The sequence below is a fragment of the Heloderma suspectum genome, chromosome 3 (assembly GCF_057233095.1).
Source record: "Heloderma suspectum isolate Gila_16-S chromosome 3, 16-S_ref, whole genome shotgun sequence".
In the NCBI taxonomy this organism is placed as follows: Eukaryota; Metazoa; Chordata; class Lepidosauria; order Squamata; family Helodermatidae; genus Heloderma; species Heloderma suspectum.
In genome coordinates, this window is record NC_139460.1 from 162,166,552 (window position 1) to 162,185,947 (window position 19,396).

The window sequence follows — 19,396 nt, forward strand, 5'->3', positions numbered from 1 at the left end:
ACAAAATGCATACGACTGCACTGTTAATCTCTTATCTTGTCTTGCTACTACTTGGGCTGAAAATATCAAATGCAAACATAGGCATGACTGAGGGAAAGCTAGGGGTGTTTGTGTGTCCCCCCCCCCAATAGCTCAGATTATTCATCTGGAGCCCCTATATCTGTAACCAACTGTTATCATAAATCATTGAATGGGTTTAAGTACCAGGTATGATTGCCAAAGTCACTAAACGCTTTGCTTCAAGAAAAGAAGGAGGGAAGAGACTTTGTTTGTATACTGTCTTGATAAACTTGCTCTAGTTTTTGAGAAGTTTTACAAAAGAAACCACAACAAATGTTTGTGGTCCTCCCCCAGTATTTAATCTTAAATAACAGTATTTATTCTTAAATCCATCACAAAGCAGACTTTTATATACTGTCAATCTTGCCCACACTGCATTCTCTTCTGCCTCTCTCAATTAAATTTGAAATGGTGCCTCCGATATAAAGGATGGGTTATATTAGGTCCACAATTGGCCTGGTACAGCCATATCTGAAGTTTCTGGAATAGACCTAATATAAATTATAGGCAAACCAAGTATTCAGACCAACCATGGACACCTTGCATGCTCACATTCTGTGAGCCTTAATATCCCAAAGACATTTGCCGCCTCTGACACAGGGAAATTTTTAGTGTTGTTGTTGTTGTTCAGTCGTTAAGTCATGTCCAACTCTTCGTGACCCCATGGACCATAGCACACCAGGCCTTCCTGTCCTCCACTCTCTCCCAGAGTGTGCTCAAGTTCATATTCACTGCATCAGTGATGCCATCTAGCCATCTCATCCTCTGCCATCCCCTTCTCCTTTTGCCTTCAATCTTTCCCAGCATCAGGGTCTTTTCCAGGGAATTTTCTCTTTGCATTCGGTGGCCAAAATATTGGAGCTTCAGCTTCAGTATCTGTACTTCCAATGAGCAGTCAGGGTTGATTTCCTTTAGGATGGACTGATTTGACCTCCTTGCAGTCCAGGGGACTCATAAGAGTCTTCTCCAGCACCACAGTTCGAAAACATCAATTCTTCGGCACTCAGCCTTCCTTATAGTCCACCTCTCACAGCCATACATTAATACTGGGAAAACCATAGCTTTGATTAGGGATGGCGGAGAATTTCTCCCCGAAACTTCGGGGGGCCGAGCGCCAACGTGTTCGGCCCCCCGAACAAGTTTCGGGGAGAAATTCTCCGCACCCCCCCCCCCGGGACGGGACTTACCTTTGCCGAATGTCCCTCCCGGCGGCGGGTCCGGCCGGCGGTTCGGTGGGTGTTCGTCCAGGGGGGGAGCGGCAGCCGGTCTTTCGACCGGCTGCCGCCCCCGCCATTCCAATAAAAGAAAAAAAATGCCCCTGTGATAGGCTACATGACGATTAACGTAGCCTATCACGGAAAGATCTGCAAAGTCAGCCGTGATAGGCTACGTAAATCATCACGTAGCCTATCACGGGTGACTTTTAAAAAAAAAAAAGCGTGTATGGATAATGGCGGCCCCCATAGGGAGCTGCCATGCCCGTTCCTTATTTGGTTGCTGTAGTCTACGTAAAGATTTACGTAGACTACGGCGAAAATAAGGGCAACGCTATTTGCGTTGCCCTTATTTTCGCCGTAGTCTATGTAAATCTTTACGTAGACTACAGCGACCAAATAAGGAACGCGAATGGCGGCTCCCTATGGGGGCAGCCATTTGCGTACGTGCTTTTTTTTTTTTTAAGTCACCCGTGATAGGCTACGTGACGATTTACATAGCCTATCATGGCTGACTTTGCAAATCTAGCCGTGATAGGCTACGTTAATCGTCACGTAGCCTATCACGGGGGTAGTTGGTTTTTTTTTTTTACTTTTCTTGGAATGGCGGTGGTGGCAGCCGGTCAAAAGACCGGCTGCCACCCCCACCCCTGTCGAAGCCCTGCCGACCCACCGCTGCGACCCGCCACCGGGAGCGACATTCATGAAATGTAAGTCCCACTTCCGGGGAGGGGGGTGCGGGGTGCGGAGAATTTCTCCCTGAAACTACTTCGGGGGGCCGAATACGTTGGCACTCGGCCCCCCGAAGTTTTGGCGAGAAATTCTCTGACACCCCTAGCCCATAGACTTATATGCAAATATAAATATAATATCACGTAGCCTATCACGGGGGCGTTTGTTTTTTTTAAAAAAAACTTTTGAGTTCGCGGCCGGGCGAGGCGGGAAGCCTCCTCCCCGGCCTGAATTTCGGCCGGGTGAGGCGGGAAGCCTCCCCCCCCGGCCTGAATTTCGGCCGGGCGAGGCAGGAAGCCTCCCACCCTGGCCTGAACTTCGGGGGGGGAGCAGCGAAGCGACTCCCCCCCACCGCGAACAAGCTTCGAGGACAGGTAAGTGACTTTCGTCCACCCCTAGCTTTGATTATACAGACCTTTGTTGGCAAGGTGATGTCTCTGCTCTATCTATGCTGTCTAGGTGTGCCATAGCTTTCCTCCCAAGCAGCAAGCGTCTTTTAATGTCATGGCTACAGTCACCATCTGCAGTGATCTTGGAGCCCAAGAAAATAACATCTGTCACTGCTTCCATTTCTTCCCCTTCTATATGCCAGGAAGTGATGGGGCCAGATGCCATGATCTTAGTTTTTTTCATGTTGAGTTTCAAACCAGCTTTTGCACTCTCCTCTTTCACCCTCAACAAGAGGCTCTTGAGATCCTCTTCACGTTTTGCCATTAGGGTGGTATCGTCTGCGTATCTGAGGTTGTTGATAATTCTCCCGGCAATCTTAATTCCGACCTGTGATTCATCCAACCCGGCATTTCTCATGATGTACTCTGCATATAAGTTAAATAAGCAGGGTGACAATATGCAGCCTTGTCGTACTCCCTTCCCAATTTTGAACCAATCGGTTGTTCCATGTCTGGTTCTTACTGTTGCTTCTTGACCCTCGTACAGGTTTTTCAGGAGACAGGTAAGGTGGTCTGGTACTCCCATCTCTTTCAGAATTTGCCACAGTTTGTTGTGATCCACACAGTCAAAGGCTTTAGCGTAGTCAATGAAGCAGAAATAGACATTTTTCTGGAATTCTCTTGCTCGGTTCACATACTGCTGAAGCCTAGCTTGTAGGATTTGGAGCATAACCTTGCTGGCATGTGAAATGAGCACAATTGTACGGTAGTTTGAACACTCTTTGGCATTGCCCTTCTTTGGAATCGGAATGTAAACTGACCTTTTCCAGTCTTGTGGCCACTGTTGAGTGTTCCAAATTTGTTGGCATATTGAGTGCAGCACTTTAACAGCATCATCTTTTTAGGAATTTAAATAGTTCAGCTGGAATACTGTCATCTCCGCTAGCTTTGTTGTTAGTAATGCTTCCTAAGGCCCACTTGACTTCACTCTCGAGGATGTCCGGCTCAAGTTCAGTGACCGCACTATCATGGCTATCAGGGACATTAAGATCTTTCCTGTATAGTTCTTCTGTGTATTCTTTCCACCTCTTCTTAATCTCATCTGCTTCTGTGAGGTCCCTGCCTTCTTTGTCCTTTACCATGCCCACAAAACGTTCCCTTGAGATCTCCGATTTTCTTGAAGAGATCTCTAGTCTTTCCCATTCTGTTGTTTTCCTCGATTTCTTTGCATTGTTCATTTGAGAAGGCCTTCTTGTCTCTCCTTGCTATTCTCTGGAAATCTGCATTCAGTTGGGTATATCTTCCCCTTTCTCCCTTGCTTTCCCTTCCCTTCTTTCCTCAGCTACTTGTAAAGCCTCATTAGACAGCCACTTTGCTTTCTTGCATTTCTTTTTCTTTGGGATGGATTGAGTTGCTGCCTCCTGAACAATGTTACAGACCTCGGTCCATAGTTCCTCATGCACTCCGTCTATCAGGTCTAATCCCTGAAATCTATTCCTCACCTCCACTGTATATTCATAAGGGATATGATTTAGGTCATACCTGAATGGTTTAGTGGTTTTCCCTACGTTCTTCAATTTAAGCCGAAATTTTGCAAGAAGCAGCTCATGATCTGAGCCACAGTCAGCTCCAGGTCTTGTTTTTACTGACTGTATGGAGCTTCTCCATCTTTGGCTGCAAAGTACATAATCAATCTGATTCCAATATTGACCATCTGGTGATGTCCATGTGTAGAGTCGCCTCTTGTGCTGTTGGAAAAGAGTGTTTGCTATGATCAGCATGTTCTCTTGGCAAAACCCTATTAGCCTTTGTCCTGCTTCATTTTGTACACCAAGGCCACGCTTGCCTGTTATCCCGGTGATTTCTTGACTTCCTACTTTAGCATTCCAATTCCCTATGATGAAGAGGACATCTTTTTTTGGTGTTAGTTGTAGAAGGTGTTGTAGGTCTTCTTAGAACCGATCAACCTCAGCTTCTTCAGCCTCAGTGGTTGGGGCATAGACTTGAATTACTGTGATGTTGAATGGTTTGCCTTGGATTCGTACTGAGATCATTCTATTGTTTTTGAGATTGTACCCCAGTACTGCTTTTCCCACCCTTTTATTGGCAATGAGTGCTACTCCGTTTCTTCTAAGGGATTCTTGCCCATAGTAGTAGATATAATGGTCACCTGTTTTAAATTTGCCCATGCTTGTCCATTTTAGTTCGCTGATTCCCAAGATGTCGATGTTCAATCTTGCCATCTCATGTTTGACCACCTCCAGTTTACCTTGATTCATTGATCTGACATTCCAGGTTCCTAAACGATATTGTTCTTTACAGCATCGGACTTTCTTTTCACCACCAGACACATCCACAGCTGAGTTTCCTTTCGGCTTTGGCCCAGCCGCTTCACTCTTTATGGTGCTACTTGGAAATACCCTCTGCTCTTCCCCAGTAGTATATTGGACCCCTTCCGACCTGAGGGGCTCATCTTCCGGCGTCATCTCTTTTTATCTTGTGATACGTTCCATGGGGTTTTCTTGGCAAGAATACTGGAGTGGGTTGCCATTTCCTTCTCCAGTGGACCACATTTTGTCAGAACTCTCTGCCATGACCTGTCCGTCTTGGGTGGCCCTGCATGGCATAGCTTATGGCTTCACTGAGTTACGCAAGCCCCTTCGCCACAACAAGGCAGCGATCCATTAGTTTTAGCCTCTTATTTAGATTCAGAATTGTTCCCCTCTAGGGGATTCTTTTGACAGACAATAAAGAAGAGAGAGAAGCTAAGGCAGCATATTAGCAGAAACTCTTATTCGCCTTAGGCTTATTTTGGTTTGTTGTTCCACTCAGTTTGTTTCAGTGAAACAGTTCTAACATGTAAAAATGTTGTTTAGCGAAAGCTCCCAATTTTGACCCCAGAAAACATAAAGTACTGTCCATTTGTTCTGCTGCTTCTAGATTTGAAAATATAGTTCATGAATAGTCAAGAGAATCTGTGGGGACATGCATGTGAGTGTGTAACAGAGAAAGAGAGAGAGAGTACAGTAATTTAATTGTCCTCATCTTCTTGGTGCTCTGCTAGGGTAAATGACAAATTGACTTTGGCTTGGACGCGTTTTCTTAATATTTTATGCTGCTGAACAAGTTATAGAAAACAAATTCTTGATTTCCAGAACAGTTCCAGGTTTCTTCTTTTTCTGTTGATATAACATTCCTGTGTGCAATAATTTCAGGGCCAGCTGTGTCCATTAATCTGGGTCCTCTTCTCATCCCAGAGAATACACTTCCTTGCTTTTACCCAAGCAGCTGCTGTTGGTCACACCCTCCATTTTGTCACATCCAGGAAATCAGTGTTACTAGATTATTGATTTGGAATCCTATTAGGATTGGCGGAGAATTTCTCCCCGAAACTTCAGGGGGCCGAGCACCAACATGTTCGGCCCCCCGAACAAGTTTCGGGGAGAAATCCTCCGCACCCCCCCCCGCCCCCCGCACCCTCCCCCGGGACGGGACTTACCTTCGTCGAATGTCCCTCCCGGCGGCGGGTCCGGCCAGCGGTTCGGCGGGTGTTCGAGCGGGGCGGGAGCAGCAGCCAGTCTTTCGACCGGCTGCCGCCACCGCCATTGCAATAAAAGAAAAAAAAAACGCCCCTGATAGGCTACGTGACGATTCACGTAGCCTATCATGGCTAGATTTGCAAAGTCAGCCGTGATAGGCTACGTCAATCGTCACGTAGCCTATCATGGGTGATTTAAAAAAAAAAAGTGTGTACGGATAATGGCGGCCCCCATAGGGAGCCGCCATTCCCGTTCCTTATTTGGTCACTGTAGTCTACGTAAATGTTTACGTAGACTACGGCAAAAATAAGGGCAACGCTATTTGTGTTGCCCTTATTTTCGCCGTAGTCTACGTAAACATTTACGTAGACTACAGCGACTAAATAAGGAACGTGAATGGCGGCTCCCTATGGGGGCCGCCATTAGCATACGCACTTTTTTTTTTTAAGTCACCTGTGATAGGCTACGTGACGATTGATGTAGCCTATCATGGCTGACTTTGCAAATCTAGCCGTGATAGGCTACGTGAATCATCACGTAGCCTATCAGGGGGCGGTTTTTGGTTTTTTTTTAAACTTTCGCGTTCGCGGCCAGGCGAGGCGGGAAGCCTCCTCCCCGGCCTGAATTTCGGCCGGGCCGAGGTGGGAAGCCTCCCCCCCGGCCTGAATTTCAGCCGGGCCGAGGTGGGAAGCCTCCCCCCCGGCTGGAACTTCACAGGGGGAGCAGCGAAGCGCCTCCCCCCCACCGCCAACGTCCTTCGAGGACAGGTAAGTGACTTTCGTCCACCCCTAAATCCTATGTCAGAACTTCAAAATGTTTAGGGTGTGTGTGTGTGATGTGGGGAGAACTCTCTCATACAAAGCAGCAGTGTACACCTCAGGAAAGTGCCTGGGAGCAGCACTGATGCCATGTTTCTTTGAAAAAGTAAGAAAGGATTTCATTTGTCCCCATAGACAGGATGGACAAACTCTCCCAGTAGAGGCTGGTGGCTGTGATTTCAGTGGGGCTGTGAATCCACTCTGGCTTTCATTCAGAACTAGCCAGAACTCTCTATTCAAGGTGCTGAACCCTATCTCTCAAATAGGTTCAGCACATTTGATAGCTCCTTTAGAGTTCTAGCTGGTTCTAACTGAACCCCAGAATGGATGCACAGCCCACCAAACCTGGAACCACCAGCCTCCACTGAACTCCCCTTTTGGAATTTCACCCCTGCACACCCAGCTCATTTCTGAACTAGCTCAGTATTTCCAGTCTTTCTTGAAGAAAAGCTCAGAATTTTCTCAAGTGTTCTATTTGGCTCCTAATGTCAGAGGCCCCCTTAGTCTTGCCAAAGTGTGTAGCAATTAGAGGAAGTGCCACTGGCTGGATGGGTGGGTTTTTGAGTGAAGCTGAGGCCTCCTTTCTAAGTAGCACCAAGTGTCCATTGCCTCCAGCAAGCATGGAAAATGGAGCTCCTCCTCTTTGGGGGCATTAATGGATGTTCCATTGCAAGTGTCAATGACTTAAAATAGGAGGCCTCCACAGCCACCTAATCGCTGGTTCCTGCCCTTTTTGCAAAGGTATAATTGGAGAAAGTAAGGGAGGTTGGTGAGGCTTGCTGGCTAGTAGCAAACTCGTGGAGGAGGGAGTGCTGGCTGGCAGCAAGGAGGGCCCAAATGTCAGACTCAGACTGGGCTTCCCCAATGGAGGGAGATCATTTCCAAAGTACCCCCTAGCTACCCTAAAGCTGAACAATGTTGCTCACCAGCAATGCACTGTAGCATTGGATGTTCTCTCTGTTTTTCAGCCCCAGGCAGGCAATCAAACCAAGAGGCTTATTGAGCCAACAGAAAGTGGGCTGCCATAAGGCTTGTTTGGCTGGTTTTTACCTGGATTGGAGCCACACCATCTGGTGACCATTCAAGAAAATCAGTACAGCCCACCTGAATCAGACCAGAAGACTATCCAGTCCTGTTCACACAGTGGCCAACCACAAGAAGCCCACAGGTAGGACATGAGTAAAGTAACACCCTCCCGCTTCAGTTCCCCAGCAACTGGGGTACATAGGCATACTGCCCCTGCTACTACAGGTAATACGTAGCAATTGTGACTAGTAGCCGCTGATAGACTTATCATCCAGAAGTTTGTCTAATCTCCTTTGGAAGCCATCCATATAGGTGGCCATCACTACACTTTGTGGTAGTGAATTCCAAGGTTTAACTATGTCCTGGGTGAAGAAGTACTTCCTTTTATCTGTCCTGAATCTCCCACCCTTCAAGTTCATGGGAAGACCCCAGCTTCTAGCCTTATGAGCTACTGGTATTATTATCTGCCCACTTTCTCCATGCCCTGAGTAATTTTGTACACTTCTATTATGTCTCCCTGTCCATGTCTTTTTTCTAAGCTAAACAGTCCCAGACATTAAGCTCTCAAAACCCTGGGTCTGTATGGATGAATTTGCCCAGTTTAGTTTCTCAAGTACTTTCTGTCCCAAATATGAAGAAATTTGTGAATTTCTGGAAGTTCTTATTGAAAACAAAGGAAACAAAATTTTCACCCATCCCTAACATACAGTGAGGAATATAGGAAGACATTTCCATGTATAAGAAAATAAAGGACAGAATACTATACTGTACTGTACTATACTATACTGTACCCTATGGAAGTAAGTTAAGTAATATTTTATTAGATGGAGCAAGCAATCCTATGGCCCCTAGACTGCATCTGGGCTGGGCACAGGATACTTCAGATTCCTGGATCTGAGATTGGAGACAGCGCTCCAACCTTGGATCCAGGAATCCATGCTCCGCCCCTTCCCCCTCCAGTGTGGAGTGTGGGAACCCAGCCTCAGAGAGAGGGTAATGGGGGCAATCCAGTGGGTGGGGAGGTAACTCAAGAGGCCAGAATGCAAGCTCTCCTGAGGCCTTGCCAGCCTCCTTCTCTCCTCCTCCAATGTGCCCAAGCTAGATCGGCAAAAAAGCCCATCTAGCAAAACTGCAGTGTGGGAGGAGCAGGGAGGCAATGATCACCTCCACCGCTCCTCCCACTCTGCACTGGATGCTCACAAGCCTCCAAGTTCAGAGGTGTATGAGCATTGAGGGCATGTCATAGGATTGCGCTCTAACAATGCAATCCTATGCATGTTTACTCAGAAGTAACACCCACTGTGTTCAAATGAGTTTACTCCCAGAAAAATATGCATAGGGTTTCAGCCTTAGACATTTTACAGTATATAAACTCCCTCAATTTTTATTTCACCTCCAAGGGTTCAAATGCATTACATGCAAAAGTATGTACGAAGAGCCCAATAACGTGTTTCCTTCCTGTAGTGCATTTCTGAAAGGGGTGATTAGGTTTTGAAAAGCAGCAGGGGCAAGGTTGCTTAACCCTTTCCCCTCTACCACATCATTTACATGATTAGCAAACAATTTGCTTGATATGCAAATGAGGCTTCCCAGCTTTGGGGGAACTGGAATATGTCAACCTTAGCCAGACATGGCTGTTGGGTGGCTTTTGGTTTGGTGGCTACAAATTTTGCAGGCCTGTGCCTTGCCAAGCAAGATTGCCAAATGTCAGGGCTGACTGAACAGAAGGGAAAAAAAGCCCCAGCTCTGCAGCTTCCTTTGCAGGCTGTGACAGTAGCTTCCCTTTTATCAGTACTTCTGGAGGATGCTTTGCAGATGGATAAAGCTGGCCAATTGTGCTCAGAGCAGGTGGAAGAAATCTTATCCTTACCTTGCATCTCCTTAATTGAAAACTGATTATAATGTTTTTTGTGATTTTACTCAAGAGCCATTAGCTGCAGTAGTGCTTAGATGTGAAGCAGCCTTTTATATTTCTTAGATTATATATATAATCTTCATGCTTGCTTTATATCACCTGATACAGAGCAAGAAGTTGTTTTGGTTCTGTTGCCTGAAGCCCTTTGCTTTCTCAGACCATAGACATTTGCATTCCCAAGGGGGCGTCCTTGAAGCCATGAAGCAACACTCTGATCCTGCAGTTTTAAATTGCCTTGAGGAATCCCTTAGCTGAAACAGGACTGTGCCTTTACTAAAATGATATTGTACATCTGAACTTTTTGTGCCTGCTTTGAACTCCAGTGATCCAGGAGAGATCCTGGCGTGCTACGGTCCATGAGGTCACGAAGAGTTGGACACAAATGCCCTCACCCCGGCGCCAGGTCGTCTGGCTGAAAGGGGGGGGCCATTGAGGGTGGGTGGGGTGACTAGGCATAGGGGCCTCTGATTGGTGCACCCCAGTGGCACCACCATGCAAGGAGGGGCAGGCTGAGTTGCCTTAAACTCAGCCCCCCTCCCAATCTTAGCTCTCTGGCTCGACACAGCTAGAGAGAACTACAGCTCTGCCGAGAAACAACGAAGGACACCTGCCTGCTGGAGACCGGCATTGTTGTCGTCGTTCCAGCCACTTGAACTCCGCGTGCAATCTGCGTGCCCAAAACCTCTCTGCCACGCCAGTGCTTGCTGCGGCTCCGGGATTGCTGGCGCTCGTGGCAGGGTGCGCACGCTCCAGCACGCCTCCCTCGTGGCCGGCATCCCTGGAGAGCCATGGTTGCCAAAAAAAAAAAAAATGGAGTGATGGTCTGACCCAGTATAAGGCAGCTTCCAACATTCCAGGCTGCTTCAAGGGCATGGCCTGGAGGAAAATGAGGCTTCTGCTGTGCTGAAGTTAAGCAGGGTCGGGCCTGGTCTGTAATGGTATGGGTGACTTGAGTCCCATGTTCATATCTTATCTCGCCCCCCCTTTTTTTTTCAGCGCACGCTCATGTGTGGCGCCAGTGGCTGCGGGCAGTTATCGGCTTTGAGGGGTGCTGGCACTTGCGGCGGCAACGTGCCGCCCCCCCCCTGCTTTTGTCCTCGCTGGCAGTCGCACGGGCCTGGGCGCCGAACAAATCGGCGCCGGCCCTCGCTGCCTCCTGTAAGCTGGGGCGCTCGCGGCGGCAGCACATGCATCCCCCCCAAATACACAAACAAACATTTAAAAAAATCAAAATAACCAACTGGAGGCGCCCGCACTCAAGAGTGGCTCCCGTGGCCGCGGGCCCTTGCTGCGCCTCTTGGGTGCTGGGCTTGCAGCGGGCGGCAACTAGGGATGGCCGTGAATTTCTCCACGAACCTTGGGGAGGCCGAATGCCAACGCATTTGGCCCCCCAAAATTGTTGGTGAAATTCTCCGCCCCCCCGCCCCCCCCGGGATGGGACTTACCTCATGCGAATGTCCCTCTCGGCGGCGTTTCGGCGGCGTTTCGATGGGGGCAGGGGCAGCGGCCAGTCTTCCGTAGTCTATCTTTACGTAGACTACGGCGAAAATAAGGGCAACGCAAATAGCGTTGCCCTTATTTTCGGCATAGTCTACGTAATCTCTACGTAGACTACAGTGACCAAATAAGGACCGTGAATGGCAGCTCCCTATGGGGGCCACCATTAGCCGTACACGCTTTTTTTTTTTTAACTCACCCGTGATAGGCTACGTGACGATTTACGTAGCCTATCATGGCTGACTTTGCAAATCTAGCCATGATAGGCTACGTTAATCATCACGTAGCCTATCACGGGGGCGTTTTTGTTTTTTTTTTACTTTTATTGGAATGGCGGCGGTGGCAGCCGGTCAAAAGACCGGCTGCCGCCCCCGCCCCTGACGAAGACCCGACGAACCGCCGCTGGGACCCACCGCCGGGAGGGACATTCGGGAAAGGTAAGTCCCGTCCCGGGGGGGGTGCGGGGGGCGGGGGGGTGCGGAGAATTTTCCCCTAAACTTCTTCGGGTGGCCAAACACGTTTGCGCTCGGCCCCCCAAAGTTTCGGGGAGAAATTCTCCGCCATCCCTAGCCTGATAATCATGTGCTACATGGAGTCCAAAGACGGTGGTCAATGTTCTGACCTAATGCAAGTATTGCTCCCCTTTCCTGTTACCTCAGTGCCCCTTCGGTCACAAAGGCTGAGGGCCTGTCTCCCACATCAATATTCGGTAAGGCCAATCCAATACCTTAGGTGTTATTCTTGCCTCCCTCAGAACAACTTTCAGGTCCTTTAGGCACAGCTCCAAGCAGTTATACATCAAGCATGGCTTCAACTTACTAGGGCTTTAATGGCACCTCCTCCCGGAAGCGTGAGCCTCTCCTCAAAGCCGGACAGCGGACTCACATGGTTCCACCACTACCCCAAGGGGTTTCAGATTCCTAGGGCAGGTCCGATCAGGCTGTGGGTAGTGGCCTGTAGAGTGGAGGCTGCTGCCCCCGCCAAGCACATTGTGGGATAACCTTATAGGCAAGTCAGTAACCCCCACCCCTTCGGTATGACAACATGACCACGTCATTCATTCTCCGTCCTCCTGAAATTGGAGGGTCATGTCATGTGTCAGTATGTTCGCATTCCAGAGTCAGTGTTACAACATCTGGTTCTGGGTCCACCATGTGCCGGGTTAGGCAAACCCAATTGTCGATGCCTTGTCATGAAATTAGGTCAACATCTTCTGGGCCTTAGCCCCGTGGGTGTTCCATTCCCAGATCCCATCCTGGCAGTACTATGGGAGACCGGGATACTGAAGCCAGGCATGCCAGCCTGCATTCCATGGCTCTCCGTACAGGAGCCACCTGCGACAGAGCAGATGGGGGTGCCGCGCATTAGGCAAAGCCTCAGTGATAGGACTCATGGCCCTTATCTATAGATCATTGGCCACAATTTCACGCCTCCTTAAGGAACAGCAGACTATCTGGGACCATAAGTCGCAAGCTGGCCATTTAGCCTTCCAGCCCACAAAGGTGGGTTTCATTGACTCCATGTCAGATTTTAGGGTTCAGCGTGCAAGATAGTGTTGAGCACAGTCATTGCCTGCATTAGTAAATTAACCACCCTCTCTCTCCGGATACCCCTTTCGGGCTCCGGGGGTAAGGGCCCTCCATGTGAGCTTTCCAATAAGACGTTTCCCTGTTCCACGTAGCTGCCTTCATGGAATTCAGGGTTGGTCTGGCTCACAAGGCCGACTTGTCCCGGAGGGCCTTGATATGCTTCAAGGTACAGGTCTAGCCCAATGTAACCCATTTACATATTTGGTGATCGAACTGATCGGTATGGCAAGGGCACGGCATTGGCCCACGGCCAAACGCAAGTCAACGGATTATGCCCTGTCGGCACATTATGGGTTTTATGGAATGCCACGGGTCTGAGGAGGGGCCTCTGTTTTATCCCTTCAACGGTTTACTGTTGACTTAAGGGCAATTGGGCAGTTTCTACATTAGCTTTACCCTGCTAGGCCTAGGTAATTTGCAGTTCAGAACCCACTGTTGTTACATTAAAGTAGTCTCCATGGTAGCCGCTGGAGGTTTGTCTCTTAGGCATGTTATGACATTTTGAAAATGGGGCTTCACAGTGTTTCGGCCTGCGTTCGCGAGTTGTCCGCTTCTCCCTGACACAATTTTCGCTTTGCTTGCCCTAATGTGCTTATTCCTTAGACCAGCAGACTCGTCGTACGTTGGTACGGGTGCTCTTACATGGGCACGTTATGACGTCTGGAGCTGCATGAAGGGCTTGTATGTCATCTTCAGACTTCAGCTTCTGTCACCCTGTCACATTAAGATCCAGTGGCTTCACAGACGTGGCATACAGTGGGAGCCCCCTCCTCACTCTGTTCCACCAAAGTTTGTCAGTCTTCCTCCACAGGTCCAGGTGCTGCACATTGAGAGGAATGACTTCGGCTGTAAGCCAGGCGAGGACCTGATGGAAAAGGCCTTGGTTGAGATGCAGGTGGTCCGGCATACCTGGCCGGAAGTAGCCTATTGCAGCCCTCACTGCTCCCATGGATCAATGGGAAGGAATGGAATGACATTGCCAGTAGCAGGGCACGTTGGAAAGTGCACAGAGAAATGGCTTATGGCCAGGTGAATGAGGTGATGGATGCACCACCCGCCAGGGAATTCTGTGGACATGGAGGGAGCGTTACAGGTAGGACAGTGTCTGCCTGTCTCGTTTAGTGAATAACATATGTCTGTCTGATCTGCAAAGGGGCCTGTGGGAAGTTCTTCTGTGCAGGTGGGGGGAGTTTCACAAGCTCTAGGCTTGTGACTCCTGTGGCAGCTAGGATGGGCAAAAACAGAAAAGTAGGGATGATGTGCATGCAGAGGCACCTTATGGTGACAGGTGACGCCTGAGGCCCCCCAAACGGGTTGTGCGGCTTGGCGGGGGGATAAGGGTTGCCTGGGAGACCAACCCTACTCACTCACCCAGGTGTTGTGCGGCACCGGGTTGGGGGTGACACCGGAAGGTCTACCTCCCCCAGAAGGGGCAGTCCGGAGGGGTGGCGTGATCACCGCCACCCCTCAGGCTGGGTATGTTTTTGCCCAAGAAGTGCCAGCTAGCCGCTGACACAGTTAGATGCCCGTCCTAGTTACCCCTTTGCAGCTATTTCAATAAATGTGGCCCAATTTTCAACCCAAGCTTGTTGTCTGCATCTTATTTAACCCATCTCCACTCGCAACTGAACGACTGAACAACAACAACAAATGCTGATAATATATTGTGTGCTTTGGGAGATTGCAGTTACCCAATGTTTATTTTATAAGCAAACTAGGTGAAGTACCCAGCATTGCCCAGATTACTTTAATTAGAACATCCAAGTTATAGTGGACAGAACTCCGGTGCCCACACAGCAAGGAAAGGGGGAGCAGGTGATTAGATGAATTGTGCACTAAATTGTGAATTTGGTTTTAATGGAGATGGATGTATAATATTAAAAAAAGATTATAAGTTGAAGTGAAAAAGTTGCCTGTGTATTGTATTTATATTACTTTTCAACCAATTACACTTTTTGTTTACTAATTGCTATTAATTTTATAGTGCTTTTCTGTATAACTGGGCAAAGCTGCATATTCAGAGTATTGTAATTAATTATGTTTAACAGTCTTTTCCCTTTTTTGGATTCCTACAAACAAATTAAAATGTAGAGAGCTTCTTTGTACACTATGTTGACTGTTCTTCCACTGGGTACTAAAACGAATTGTGAGTTGTGAGCTAAATTTACATGGAAACATACAAGGTAAAACTCTCCATGAGAAAAGCATTCAGTCCCCAAGTCCAAACCAGCAAATTTCAGTGACTGTCTCTGTTATTTGTTAATAGTCATAGCAGAGTATAACTGGAAAGTGTATTCATTTGAAATCAAATGGATAATCTGAAGGAATCATCAGAATTCTAGGGATGAATACAGTTTCACCTGCAGCACACCCAGTTAAAACAGTGGATTCAATCATGTGGGGCTTTAGGGTTGCTGCAGTGCTGAATCATGATGTGAAGTTTCGTTGAAATCAATCAAATGGTATTGAAGCAGTAACTCTGTAAAAAGAAAAAAATGAATGGCTGCCATTTTGTTTCAAGATGGCAGATGAAATTTTCACTATGCCTATAACTATCCCAGATAGAGGTAGAACAAATCCTAAGAGTTTCATAACAGTTGGGTGTACAGTTTTTGAGTCCATCGTGGACATACAAACACTTCCAGTTATGTAAAGTAGAATAGAATAAGCTTTTCCTTTTGCTTGGTAAACTTCACTGCCTTGCCCCTCACTTAGGGATGTGAAGATTTTGTTAAAACCATTCCACCTGTGTTTTGTGGACTGTGACTGTCAGGCATCTTTCATTGTGTCATCGGCTCATTGACAAATTGGATTTTTTTTTAACCAGAATTACATTGTACTTGGGTTAATGCACTAATCCACATTAGTTAATGTGCATAATAACTTTCTGCTGTGTATTCCAAATGCTTGTATCCCAAAGGATTGCTTTCAATGCTGTATTCTCATTCCATTATATCTATCATCTGTCTATAGTAGTATGACTAGTGCCTGTGGCCTTAGATATCTTCTTCGGGTAATAGCTATCTCCAGAAGTAGTGTGACTTGCCATACATGTAACCTAAGTAGGGATGGCGGAGAATTTCTCCACAAATCTCGGGGAGGCCGAATGCCAACGCATTCGGCCCCCAGATATTGGCGGTGAAATTCTCTGCCCCCCCGCCCTCCCCCGGGATGGAACTTACCTCCCTCGAATGTCCCTCTCAGCGGCGGGTCCCGGCGGCGGTTCTCAGCGGCGGGTCCCGGCGGTACGCCATTTGCGTACGTGCTTTTTTTTTTTTTTCAAACTCACCTGTGATAGGCTACGTAACGATTTACGTAGCCTATCACGGCTGACTTTGGAAATCTAGCCGTGATAGACTACGTAAATCGTTACGTAGCCTATCATGTGTGCGTGTGTATTTTAAAAACTTTACTTTTGTATTTCGCAGCTGGGGAGACGGGGCGCTTCTCCCCGGACTGAATTTCGGCCAGGTGAGGCGGGGCGCCTCCCCCCCAGCCTGAATTTCGGCTGGGCGAGGCGGGGCGCCTCCCCCCCCGGCCTGAACTTCGAGGGGAGAACCAAAGTGCCTCCCCCCCACCGCGAAGCAAGCTGCGGGACCAGGTAAGGGACTTTCGTCCATCCCTAAACATAAGAAGTTATTTACCCTTATATACCCCCTTGTTCATGGATCACTGCCTTGTTGTGGCGAAGGGGCTTGCGTAACTCAGTGAAGCCATAAGCTATGCCGTGCAGGGCCACCCAAGACGGACAGGTCATGGCAGAGAGTTCTGACAAAATGTGGTCCACTGGAGAAGGAAATGGCAACCCACTCCAGTATTCTTGCCAAGAAAACCCCATGGAACGTATCACAAGATGAAAAGAGATGACGCCGGAAGATGAGCCCCTCAGGTCGGAAGGTATCCAAAATACTACTGGGGAAGAGCAGAGGGAATTTCCATGTAGCGCCATAAAGAGTGAAGCGGCTGGGCCAAAGCTGAAAGGACACTCAGCTGTGGATGTGTCTGGTGGTGAAAAGAAAATCCGATGCTGTAAAGAACAATATTATTTAGGAACCTGGAATGTCAGATCAATGAATCAAAGTAAGCTGGAGGTGGTCAAACATGAGATGGCAAGATTGAACATCGACATCTTGGGAATCAGCAAACTATAATGGACAAGCATGGGCGAATTTAATTCAGGTGACCATCCTATCTACTACTGTGGGCAAGAATCCCTTACAAGAAATGGAGTAGTACTCATAGTCAACAAAAGGGTGGGAAAAGCAGTACTGGGGTACAATCTTAAAAACAATAGAATGATCTCAGTACGAATCCAAGGCAAACCATTCAACATCACAGTAATTCAAGTCTATGCCCCAAACCCTGAGGCTGAAGAAGCTGAGGTTGATCGGTTCCATGAAGACCTACAACACCTTCTAGAACTAACACCAAAAAAAGATGTCCTCTTCATCATAGGGAATTGGAATGCTAAAGTAGGAAGTCAAGAAATCACCAGGATAACAGGCAAGCATGGCCTTGGTGTACAAAATGAAGCAGGACAAAGGCTAATAGAGTTTTGCCAAGAGAACACACTGATCATAACAAACACTCTTTTCCAACAGCACAAGAGGCGATTCTACACATGGACATCACCAGATGGTCAATATCGAAGTCAGATTGATTATGTTCTTTGCAGCCAAAGATGGAGAAGCTCTATACAGTCAGTAAAAACAAGACCTGGAGCTGACTGTGGCTCAGATCATGAGCTTCTTATTGCAAAATTTCGGCTTAAATAGAAGAACATAGGGAAAACCACTAAACCATTCAGGTATGACCTAAATCATATCCCTTATGAATATACAGTGGAGGTGAGGAATAAATTTCAGGGATTAGACCTGATAGACAGAGTGCCTGAGGAAGTATGGACGGAGGTCCGTAACATTTTTCAGGAGGCAGCAACTCAATCCATCCCAAAGAAAAAGAAATGCAAGAAAGCCAAGTGGCTGTCTGATGAGGCTTTACAAGTAGCTGAGGAAAGAAGGAAAGTGAAAAACAAGGGAGAAAGGGGAAGATATACCCAACTGAATGCAGAGTTCCAGAGAATAGCAAGGAGAGACAAGAAGGCCTTCTTAAATGAACAATGCAAAGAAACTGAGGAAAACAACAGAATGGGAAAGACTAGGGATCTCTTCAAGAAAATCAGAGATCTCAAGGGAACGTTTTGTGCAAAGACAGGCATGATAAAGGACAAAGAAGGCAGGGACTTAACAGAAGCAGATGAGATTAAGAAGAGGTGGAAAGAATACACAGAAGAACTATACAGGAAAGATCTTAATGTCCCTGATAGCCATGATAGTGCAGTCACTGAACTTGAGCCGGACATCTTCGAGAGTGAAGTCAAGTGGGCCTTAGGAAGCATTACTAACAACAAAGCTAGCGGAGATGACAGTATTCCAGCCGAGCTATTTAAAATCCTAAAAGATGATGCTGTTAAAGTGCTGCACTCAATATGCCAACAAATTTGGAACACTCAACAGTGGCTACAAGACTGGAAAAGGTCAGTTTACATTCCAATTCCAAAGAAGGGCAATGCCAAAGAGTGTTCAAACTACCGTACAATTGTGCTCATTTCACATGCTAGCAAGATTATGCTCCAAATCCTACAAGCAAGGCTTCAGCAGCATGTGAACCGAGAACTACCAGAAGTACAAGCTGGGTTTAGAAGAGGCAGAGGAACTAGAGATCAAATCGCCAACTTTCGCTGGATCATGGAGAAAGCAAGAGAATTCCAGAAAAATGTCTATTTCTGCTTCATTGACTACACTAAAGCCTTTGATTGTATGGATCACAACAAACTGTGGCAAATTCTGAAAGAGATGGGAGTACCAGACCACCTTACCTGTCTCCTGAGAAACCTGTACGAGGGTCAAGAAGCAACAGTAAGTACCAGACATGGAACAACCGATTGGTTCAAAATTGGGAAAGGAGTACGACAAGGCTGCATATTGTCGCCCTGTTTATTTAACTTATATGCAGAGTACATCATGAGAAATGCCGGGTTGGATGAATCACAGGTCGCAATTAAGATTGCCGGGAGAATTATCAACAACCTCAGATACGCAGATGATACCACCCTAATGGCAGAAAGCGAAGAGGATCTCAAGAGCCTCTTGTTGAGGGTGAAAGAGGAGAGTGCAAAAGCTGGTTTGAAACTCAACATTAAAAAAAACTATCACTTCCTGGCATATAGAAGGGGAAGAAATGGAAGCAGTGACAGATGTTATTTTCTTGGGCTCCAAGATCACTGCAGACGGTGACTGTAGCCATGACATTAAAAGACGCTTGCTCCTGGGGAGGAAAGCTATGGCAAACATAGACAGCATAGTAAGAAGCAGAGACATCACCTTGCCGACAAAGGTCCATCTAATCAAAGCTATGGTTTTCCCAGTAGTAATGTATGGCTGTGAGAGCTGGACTATAAGGAAGGCTGAGCGCCGATGAATCGATGCTTTCAAAATGTGGTGCTGTAGAAGACTCTAACGAGTCCCCTGGACTGCAAGGAGGTCAAATCAGACCATCCTAAAGGAAATCAACCCTGACTGTCATTGGAAGGACAGATACTGAAGCTGAAGCTCCAA

The 19,396-nt window shown here is 47.4% G+C and overlaps 1 long non-coding RNA gene across 4 annotated transcripts in view; it reads left to right on the plus strand.

The window, feature by feature from the left end:
• The window catches only part of LOC146350383 (uncharacterized), a 57,346-nt gene that overhangs the window by 23,221 nt on the left and 14,729 nt on the right, over positions 1-19,396 (plus strand). For 2 of the 4 annotated variants that reach the window (XR_014789269.1, XR_014789271.1), the window contains exons 2-3: positions 7,721-7,920; positions 13,383-13,872. This is a non-coding gene — a long non-coding RNA (uncharacterized LOC146350383). The remainder of the gene's footprint in view (positions 1-7,720; positions 7,921-13,382; positions 13,873-19,396) is intronic. The other 2 variants (XR_014789272.1, XR_014789270.1) reach the window with 2 other exon arrangements.